At 42.4% G+C, this 8,160-nt stretch overlaps 1 long non-coding RNA gene across 1 annotated transcript; it reads left to right on the top strand.

Moving 5' to 3' along the window:
• Window positions 1-3,550: 3,550 nt before the first annotated feature.
• On the top strand, window positions 3,551-7,957 carry LOC141094455 (uncharacterized). The gene is made up of 3 exons (XR_012233080.1): window positions 3,551-3,847; window positions 5,829-5,915; window positions 6,317-7,957. It is a non-coding gene; the product is annotated as an uncharacterized lncRNA (long non-coding RNA).
• The last annotated feature ends 203 nt before the right edge of the window (window positions 7,958-8,160 follow it).

Raw genomic sequence — 8,160 nt, 5'->3', positions numbered from 1 at the left:
CGGGTTTCGCGAAACGAAACTCCACCCTAAAAAAACAAAAGTCGCTCAACTCTACTAACCACAGTTGGTTACTATGCCCAGGCAATGTCGGGCTCTTCAGCTAGTTAAAAATATACTTGGTTGCAAGAGATCTTGAAATTAGACAGGGACAGGGATGTGGAAGTTCTGATGATGGGGCACGCAGATGCCGAGGATGTGGGGAAGGTGCGACAGTGTCTGTTCCTGGAGCACTAGAAGCACACCCATCTACGACACATGGGTTCCTGTCTCACCTTGCAGGGAAACACGGTGCACCGCTTTTGATGCCAGAGCAGTGCAAACAGGTGGTCGGTTGGATAGCAGACATTGATTCCAGCATGCTTGGTAGCACCACCCAGTTTTTCATACTGTTTACTGATGCACAAAACTTAGAGCAGCCATGGCCACAAGAAAATGATGTTGGGGAAAGGCAAATTTTGTCTATGTAGGAATAGAATGATGAAACACAATTGCAAATAAGTCAATTTGTTGGTAAGTCACAAAGTCAGGAGGTCCAGGGTGCTGCGGTGGAAGACAAGGTGGTGGATAACGAAGTCACTGACCCAAACTGGGAATCTGGCATACAGGGCAGGAACAGCAGCACTGAGGGGATGGGATCAGCAGCATTGAAAAAGGCAGGAAGAGGCAGTGGGGTGATCAGAGGGAGAAGGCAGGCAACTGTTCCGAGGAGCAAAGACATTCCTGAATTTCTCCATCAAAGAGTTAGGTGTTCCCCAGTCTTGGAATTTTTTAAAGAGAGTCCTATAACAAAAAATGGTAATTTGCAACCTATACAATACCAAGATCAGCAGGGGCCTGACTACTAAAAGTCTAACCACCCCAGCATGATCAGTCACATGTCATCTAAGCACTGACTCGGTGAGCCAAATGCATCGGTCCACGATTAGTGCCAGCACTGCCAGCGGGTGACACCACTGCCTCTTCCCCTATGCAACGTGCTTCCCAGTCCCTTGGCCATGACACTGGGTCAAATGCTTCCCACCTTGCACCTTTCCTTGCACATTCCAGAACCTTAGCACAGCATTCATGTGTCCCTATCCCAGGCCTTAATAGAGTCTGCCTGGGGGTGCATTATATTAGAGTCTGCCTATGGGAGGCTGCCTTATATTACAGTCTGCCTATGGAGGGCTGCCTTACATTACAGTCTGCTTATGGGGGGCTGTATTATACTGTAGTGTCCACCTATGTGTGGGCTGCATTATACTATATAGAATCTGCCTATGGGGGTTGCATTATACTGTATTGAGGTCTATCTCTGGTGTATTATACTATATGGAGGCTATCTAAGGGGCCATCATACAGTGGAGATTACAGTGAGGGATCCATCATACAATGTTGGAGCCATCAAACAGTTTGGGGGATACTAAGGGGTCAGTATACTGTGTGGGTGGTACTATACAGTGAGGGGGCATTATACTGTGTATAAGAGAGCATTATACTGTGTATAGGGGAGGTGTACAAGGGGGACACTGGAGACATTATTAAATGTAAAGTGAGCACTTATTGTTATAGGGGAACTCAGGTTACTGTGACTGTCAAATGGGCACACAGGGCATTATTACATTCTAGGGGACAAAATGTGAGCACTGTTTTCAAGGGACCTTGCACCCGGCATTACTATATTCTAGAAGGTTGCTTTAGAATTTAAAGGGCACACAGAACCACAAAGTAGGTGCAGTAATAGGGACACATATGGCAGCAGCGGCTCAGCATTGGGGTATCAGCAGGATGAGGGGTTTGTGCAGGTTGGGGATAGATGGTGATGGGGCTGGAATATGAGAAGTGAAATGTGTCTTTCTTGTAATCTCTGCAGACGAGTCCTGTCTGGAGAAGTTGTCATTGTCGGTCTGCCCCAGATGGAAAAGACGTGAAAAGTGAACAATTCCATTAGAAAGATCATCAGCAGTAAGTCACCAACTACAACTGTGCACTAATCACTTATATGTTTTGTAGGACTGGTATTTTCCAGTGACCACATGGCGGTAATATCCACGTTGGTCTTTATATAGAGATTATTTTCAGTAACAGCGCAGTCATCTCCTACATCCACTATTAGGATGCGTCACCGAGTTGTAATCAAGGTTACCTGGTTAGGGGGCGCTGTGTGGATGTTCCATGAGAAAGGATGAATGGCATATTACTGAATGGCCGTTGTGTATCTCAAAGTGGGAGGCTTTGGGATGGAGACTTATGTGTTGATCAGCAGTGATACTGCTGAGGTGTTGTTTCAATGTGTAAGGGAGAAGTCTCCAGGTAACTAGAAAGATGGGCAAGCCTGGTTACCTACAAACCCACCCAGGGGGTGTGTTTAAAGCACTATTGTAAAGAGTGTGTAAAGGCTGGAAGGACCTGTGATGAGGTCAGAGTCATGTGACCCGGTGGGCGTGGCTATGGACCATATAATGTGGCCAGGGTAGGTCACATGGGGGTGTGGTGCTAATAAAAATATGGATATCTTATAGCCTACATATTGTAATATATTGATTAGTCCATATTGAAATTAACCTGTAATGTCAGCATTAGAAGGCCACATATCCAGTACCAGAGTTCATGAGGTCAGACCTGCAATGGCTATTGAAATGCAGCCTGTGTGTTGAGTATACTGAAAGACAATGCTAGTTGAAACAGTATGTTTAATCTGGATTACTGGAAAGAATTAACCTTTGTGTACACTGTTGACTTACTTGAATTTCAAGAGTAGTGAATGGTGCAAGTATATTGACAAAGTATTACCTGATATTTGTGTCATATGGGAATTAAAAAGTGGACTAGGCATATGGACAGTTGCAAATTATTATACATAAGGTCATAGAAATATGTATAGAGGAGCCTAATGAATATGGTTGGTGATCTGAAACCCATTATAGTATATTCTGTCTTAGGCCGGTTTCACATTAGCGCTTTTTAAGCGCACGCACGGCCGGGGGTAGCTCCGCCCCCGAGCCGGCTCTCTGCCCGGCGTGCCCGCCCCTTGCTTGTAGCGCCGCCTACTAGCGGACAGCGGCGCCTGCGATCGGCGCACCCTATCTTTAGCATAGGGTGCGCAGATCGTGCGCAGGCCGTGCGCTAGTTGCGCTTTGACCTGCGCTGCGCACTTTTGACGGTGCGCCGTGCGCGCCAAAATCCGAAAAGTTTGATTTTGGCGCGCACGGCGCACCGTCAAAAGTGCGCAGCGCAGGTCAAAGCGCAACTAGCGCACGGCCTGCGCACGATCTGCGCACCCTATGCTAAAGATAGGGTGCGCCGATCGCAGGCGCCGCTGTCCGCTAGTAGGCGGCGCTACAAGCAAGGGGCGGGCACGCCGGGCAGAGAGCCGGCTCGGGGGCGGAGCTACCCCCGGCCGTGCGTGCGCTTAAAAAGCGCTAATGTGAAACCGGCCTAAGAGATCTCTTTAACTGCAGTCTAAAATATATATATTTTGTGCTAGGGCTCTAGTCATAGAAAGTTGTTGGAAACTGTTATCATATGTAAATTTCAGGGCAAGAGTAAATAGTTCGAAGACACAAGATTTGTTTGATGTTATTTATTCATGATAGGTGGCCACTGTCATGTGATTGGAACATCAAACAACTAACCTGTGTATTTTCACGTTTACACAATATTATATTGAGTAAGCCTTTGTTTAAAGCATATAAAAGCTGCTGAAGCAGTCACTGAAGGCAGGAGCTTGTGGACCTGTGTGAGAGGCACAGTGTAGTAGATCCTAGGACGCATTCTGTCTTCACTGGCTGCTCCTCACAGTTGAAGTATTTCCGGACAGGTGTAAATGCCCCTAGTGAAGATTCTTTTCTTTTCTCTTCTTTCTGATGTGAGTATATGTACCAAAACCTTTGTAATTTGAATATATAAGTATACGCAATATCATACTATTTTCTATTTCGATATCATTGTCATACATTCCATTGATTTAGTGTGTTGCCACTTGGATTGATCATTGTATAATAAAATTGTGTTATATGCAAGTAGTAGCCTTCTTTAAAGCCGTATCCGAACCTTATTGCTAAACAGTTGGCAATACATAAATTGGCGTAGTCGTCAGGCTACGTAGAAGGCTAAGTTGTTTTTTTTTTTATAGTAATTTGTCGGCACTAGGCCAAAATGTTTGGGTTGTTGACACAAAGTCAGAAAAACAAAATGTTAAAGAAAGAGGATGGTTGTGTGGAGATCCCTGGTTGGACCAGAGCTCCATACAATATTATAGCGCAAGAAATGCGTTGTTGTGGATTAGCAGAACTCTGGGAGAATAAGCTCAAAGGTTCAGCACCCACTGATCTTGTTGAAGTACTCAGGGGTGTCCCTGCTAAGGCAGGTGATGTAGTGTCTTTAGGACGGCATATGTGGATTTTACTCAGTGTATACCAAGATATGCATGAGCAAAACACCCATATGCAAAGAAAGTTGTCAGAATTGGAGCAAAAAGAGGTTGTAAGTGAGTCTGTTGAGACTCCAGGGTGGGAGGAAACCCAAACCCCATATGATATTTTGGCGACTATGTGGTCACACAGTGTTGGTTCAAGTGAACATTGGGACAAATATGGGCAAGATGCAGAGCCTGTTGATGTAGCAGAATGCTTGCAGAAAGTAAAAGTAGAAAAAGGGAAAGAATTATGTACTCTTGGTAAGTGTGGCTGGATCCTGCAAAGAATGTTAACTAAAGTGCAGGAATTGGAAATACAGCTATGTGAGGCCCAGAATACATTGGTGGTTGCACAGGGTCAGAATAAGTTGGTAATGGACAAATGTGCTGGAACTCAGCATGATGCAGGACAGACTGCTGTAAATCAGTGTAAGTGCAGAAAGAAGAGAGGGAAGGTGAACAGGAATGAAGCTTTGGCCATGGCCAGAGCAGAGATGAGGAACCCAGATTTGTGGGATAGTGATGCACATGAGTCAACTGACTCCGAAACTGTCACCAACCAAGAACAGGGGGATGATCATTTTAATGGGGAGGTGGAAATGGATCCTCTTCTTAACCCATTAAAAGCTTATCATATTTGCCAGACCCAAGTTGTAGAGACAGCTACAGGGGAGCAAAACCAGAATGAGGTAGAAGATTGCAGTGTGTCTGATAGATCTGAGTTGCAATCTACCTTAAGTAGAAGAAATACTAGGGGTGGCAAGGCCCCGGCAATGTTCAGATTCAGGCGATCTGATGATCCCATGTTGTTCTGTAGTAATTATTTGGCATTGTACAGAAATGTTTGCAGTCATCCAGATATGTCTCAGAATGATCCTAGTTTTCTATTTTCAATGGCAAATCATTGTAATGTAGATTATGCCACAAGAGTGTCTCTAAGAAATACCAGTTCATATGAAAGATTTGTAAAACTATTAACTGAGTGGTGTCTTAAGTCAAAAAAGCAGGATGAAGTATCCGAGAATGTGTCTGCTGTTTACAGGCCTAGGTATTGCTTTAAATGTGGGAAGATGGGCCACATTAAACGTTATTGTAATCCCAAACCAGGGAGCCATTCATTGCACCAGAATATTGATGGCATTGCGAATAAGGAAGGACTTGCCATCTACGATACTGAATTTACAGATTCCTGTAAAAAAGCCGACTTTGCTACAACTGCACAAAAGTCGCAAGAAATGCAGATCCCAACGGTGGATAAGAGTGAGTCTGGGAAAGAGCAGAACTTGTCATTTTGTAGACCCCAAAAAGACGGTGCTACTATTCCTGTGTTCTGTCTATGGGGCTGGATTATTTTACCTTGGTCACCAGTAATCATTCCTGTGTTATCCTTTTAAGACAGTGTTCTAACCTTTCTGTGTTTTTTTTCTTTCAGACTGGACAAACCAGTTTTTCAGAGGAATCGAATTCAATATATTTAGCTATATATATAAGACATGGGGGTAGACTAATGAGCTCAAAGGTAAAGGTTAAAATAATTGTTTGCAAACAATTAAATAAGTAATCATCCCATTGTGATGAATCGGACTGTATTTAGCTAAAAGTTGTGGTTTATTTTTATGTATGTCTTTAATCTTTATAGGAACATAATAGGTTTGTAAAATCCGTTTGTAAGTTGCACCTTGAACGGTGATGTTTGATATTTCAAAGAATTGAGGTAATGTGATAGATCAGATTTATCCAGGAGAAATGTATGAATATTGACTAAGGTGACACGTCAATATTACAGAGAGAAGCTAGAATAGCTCAGCCAGTGGATTTCTAAAATTTGGTGGAATCAATTCGGTGTCCTGAATCTGCTCAGGTCATTTCTGAAGTAGCAGTCAATGATCTGAGATAATAATGTTTTTGTTTTCCCTTTAGATCAAAATCTGATCTGTAAGTGTTGTATTATTGCTTTGCGACTGCTTTCAAGAGCCAAGCAATCTTCAGACAGATGCCAGCTATGGAAAGTGTGAATTTCTGAAAACCAAACAGAATCTATGGCTTTACTTAGCTCAGTGGATGAACAGATGAACACTAGCCATTCTTGAAGGACAAAGACCAAGAAGATGTGACCCAAGATGTGAACTGTACTGAATTTCTAATGGGAGAAATGATTAGCAGAAGGATTCCAAGAATTATGCCAGCTGATCCATGCTGTCAGTGGACTTGTGATAAACATTAAATATGATAAATCAGACTGGGGGTGGGGAGAGGGCTATTATATGTGGCTCCAGTTCAGATAAAAAGTGTAACAGTATGAGGGTGGGCAATAGTGATCGCTCCATCATTTACAGAACATGTAAGATTGCCTAGAGGTGGGAGGTTTTCCTTTGGAAATATCACTTTTTGTTATATTCCAACTAATGTAACTAGTGGGTCAGGTGTTAGCTCTAGGTTAACTTTTCAGGAGTAATTTGTATTATGCAAGCATTGGTTTGTTGTTGTTGGATAGATAATGTGTGGCTATAAGATATCCAAGGGTGGATTGTAGTGCTAATAAAAATATGGATATCTTATAGCCTACATATTGTAATATATTGATTAGTCCATATTGAAATTAACCTGTAATGTCAGCATTAGAAGGCCACATATCCAGTACCAGAGTTCATGAGGTCAGACCTGCAATGGCTATTGAAATGCAGCCTGTGTGTTGAGTATACTGAAAGACAATGCTAGTTGAAACAGTATGTTTAATCTGGATTACTGGAAAGAATTAACCTTTGTGTACACTGTTACTTACTTGAATTTCAAGAGTAGTGAATGGTGCAAGTATATTGACAAAGTATTACCTGATATTTGTGTCATATGGGAATTAAAAAGTGGACTAGGCATATGGACAGTTGCAAATTATTATACATAAGGTCATAGAAATATGTATAGAGGAGCCTAATGAATATGGTTGGTGATCTGAAACCCATTATAGTATATTCAGTCTTAGAGATCTCTTTAACTGTAGTCTGAAATATATATATTTTGTGCTAGGGCTCTAGTCATAGAAAGTTGTTGGAAACTTTGTTATCATATGTAAATTTCAGGGCAAGAGTAAATAGTCCGAAGACACAAGATTTGTTTGATGTTATTTATTCATGATAGGTGGCCACTGTCATGTGATTGGAACATCAAACAACTAACCTGTGTATTTTCACATTTACACAATATTATATTGAGTAAGCCTTTGTTTAAAGCATATAAAAGCTGCTGAAGCAGTCACTGAAAGCAGGAGCTTGTGGACCTGTGTGAGAGGCACAGTGTAGTAGATCCTAGGGCGCATTCTGTCTTCACTGGCTGCTCCTCACAGTTGAAGTATTTCCGGACAGGTGTAAATGCCCCTAGTGAAGATTCTTTTCTTTTCTCTTCTTTCTGATGTGAGTATATGTACCAAAACCTTTGTAATTTGAATATATAAGTATACGCAATATCATACTATTTTCTATTTCGATATCATTGTCATACATTCCATTGATTTAGTGTTTTGCCACTTGGATTGATCATTGTATAATAAAATTGTGTTATATGCAAGTAGTAGCCTTCTTTAAAGCCGTATCCGAACCTTATTGCTAAACAGTTGGCAATACAGGGGGTGAATGCTGGGACCTGGTTGGTCCAGTGTGGAAGGTCCCGTCTGAGTGAGATGGGGTTACCTTCTGACAGCAAGTGAATGCTGTGTTAATGGCTGCACGTGCCTGGGAGTTTCCTGGAGGGAATGGACGTCTGCAGTAAGC

This window comes from Dendrobates tinctorius, unplaced genomic scaffold (genome assembly GCF_039654945.1).
Source record: "Dendrobates tinctorius isolate UK_male_01 unplaced genomic scaffold, ASM3965494v1 ptg000064l, whole genome shotgun sequence".
Taxonomy (NCBI): Eukaryota; Metazoa; Chordata; class Amphibia; order Anura; family Dendrobatidae; genus Dendrobates; species Dendrobates tinctorius.
The sequence above is the reverse complement of the archived record's forward strand: the minus strand, read 5'-3'. Positions and strand labels throughout refer to the sequence as shown.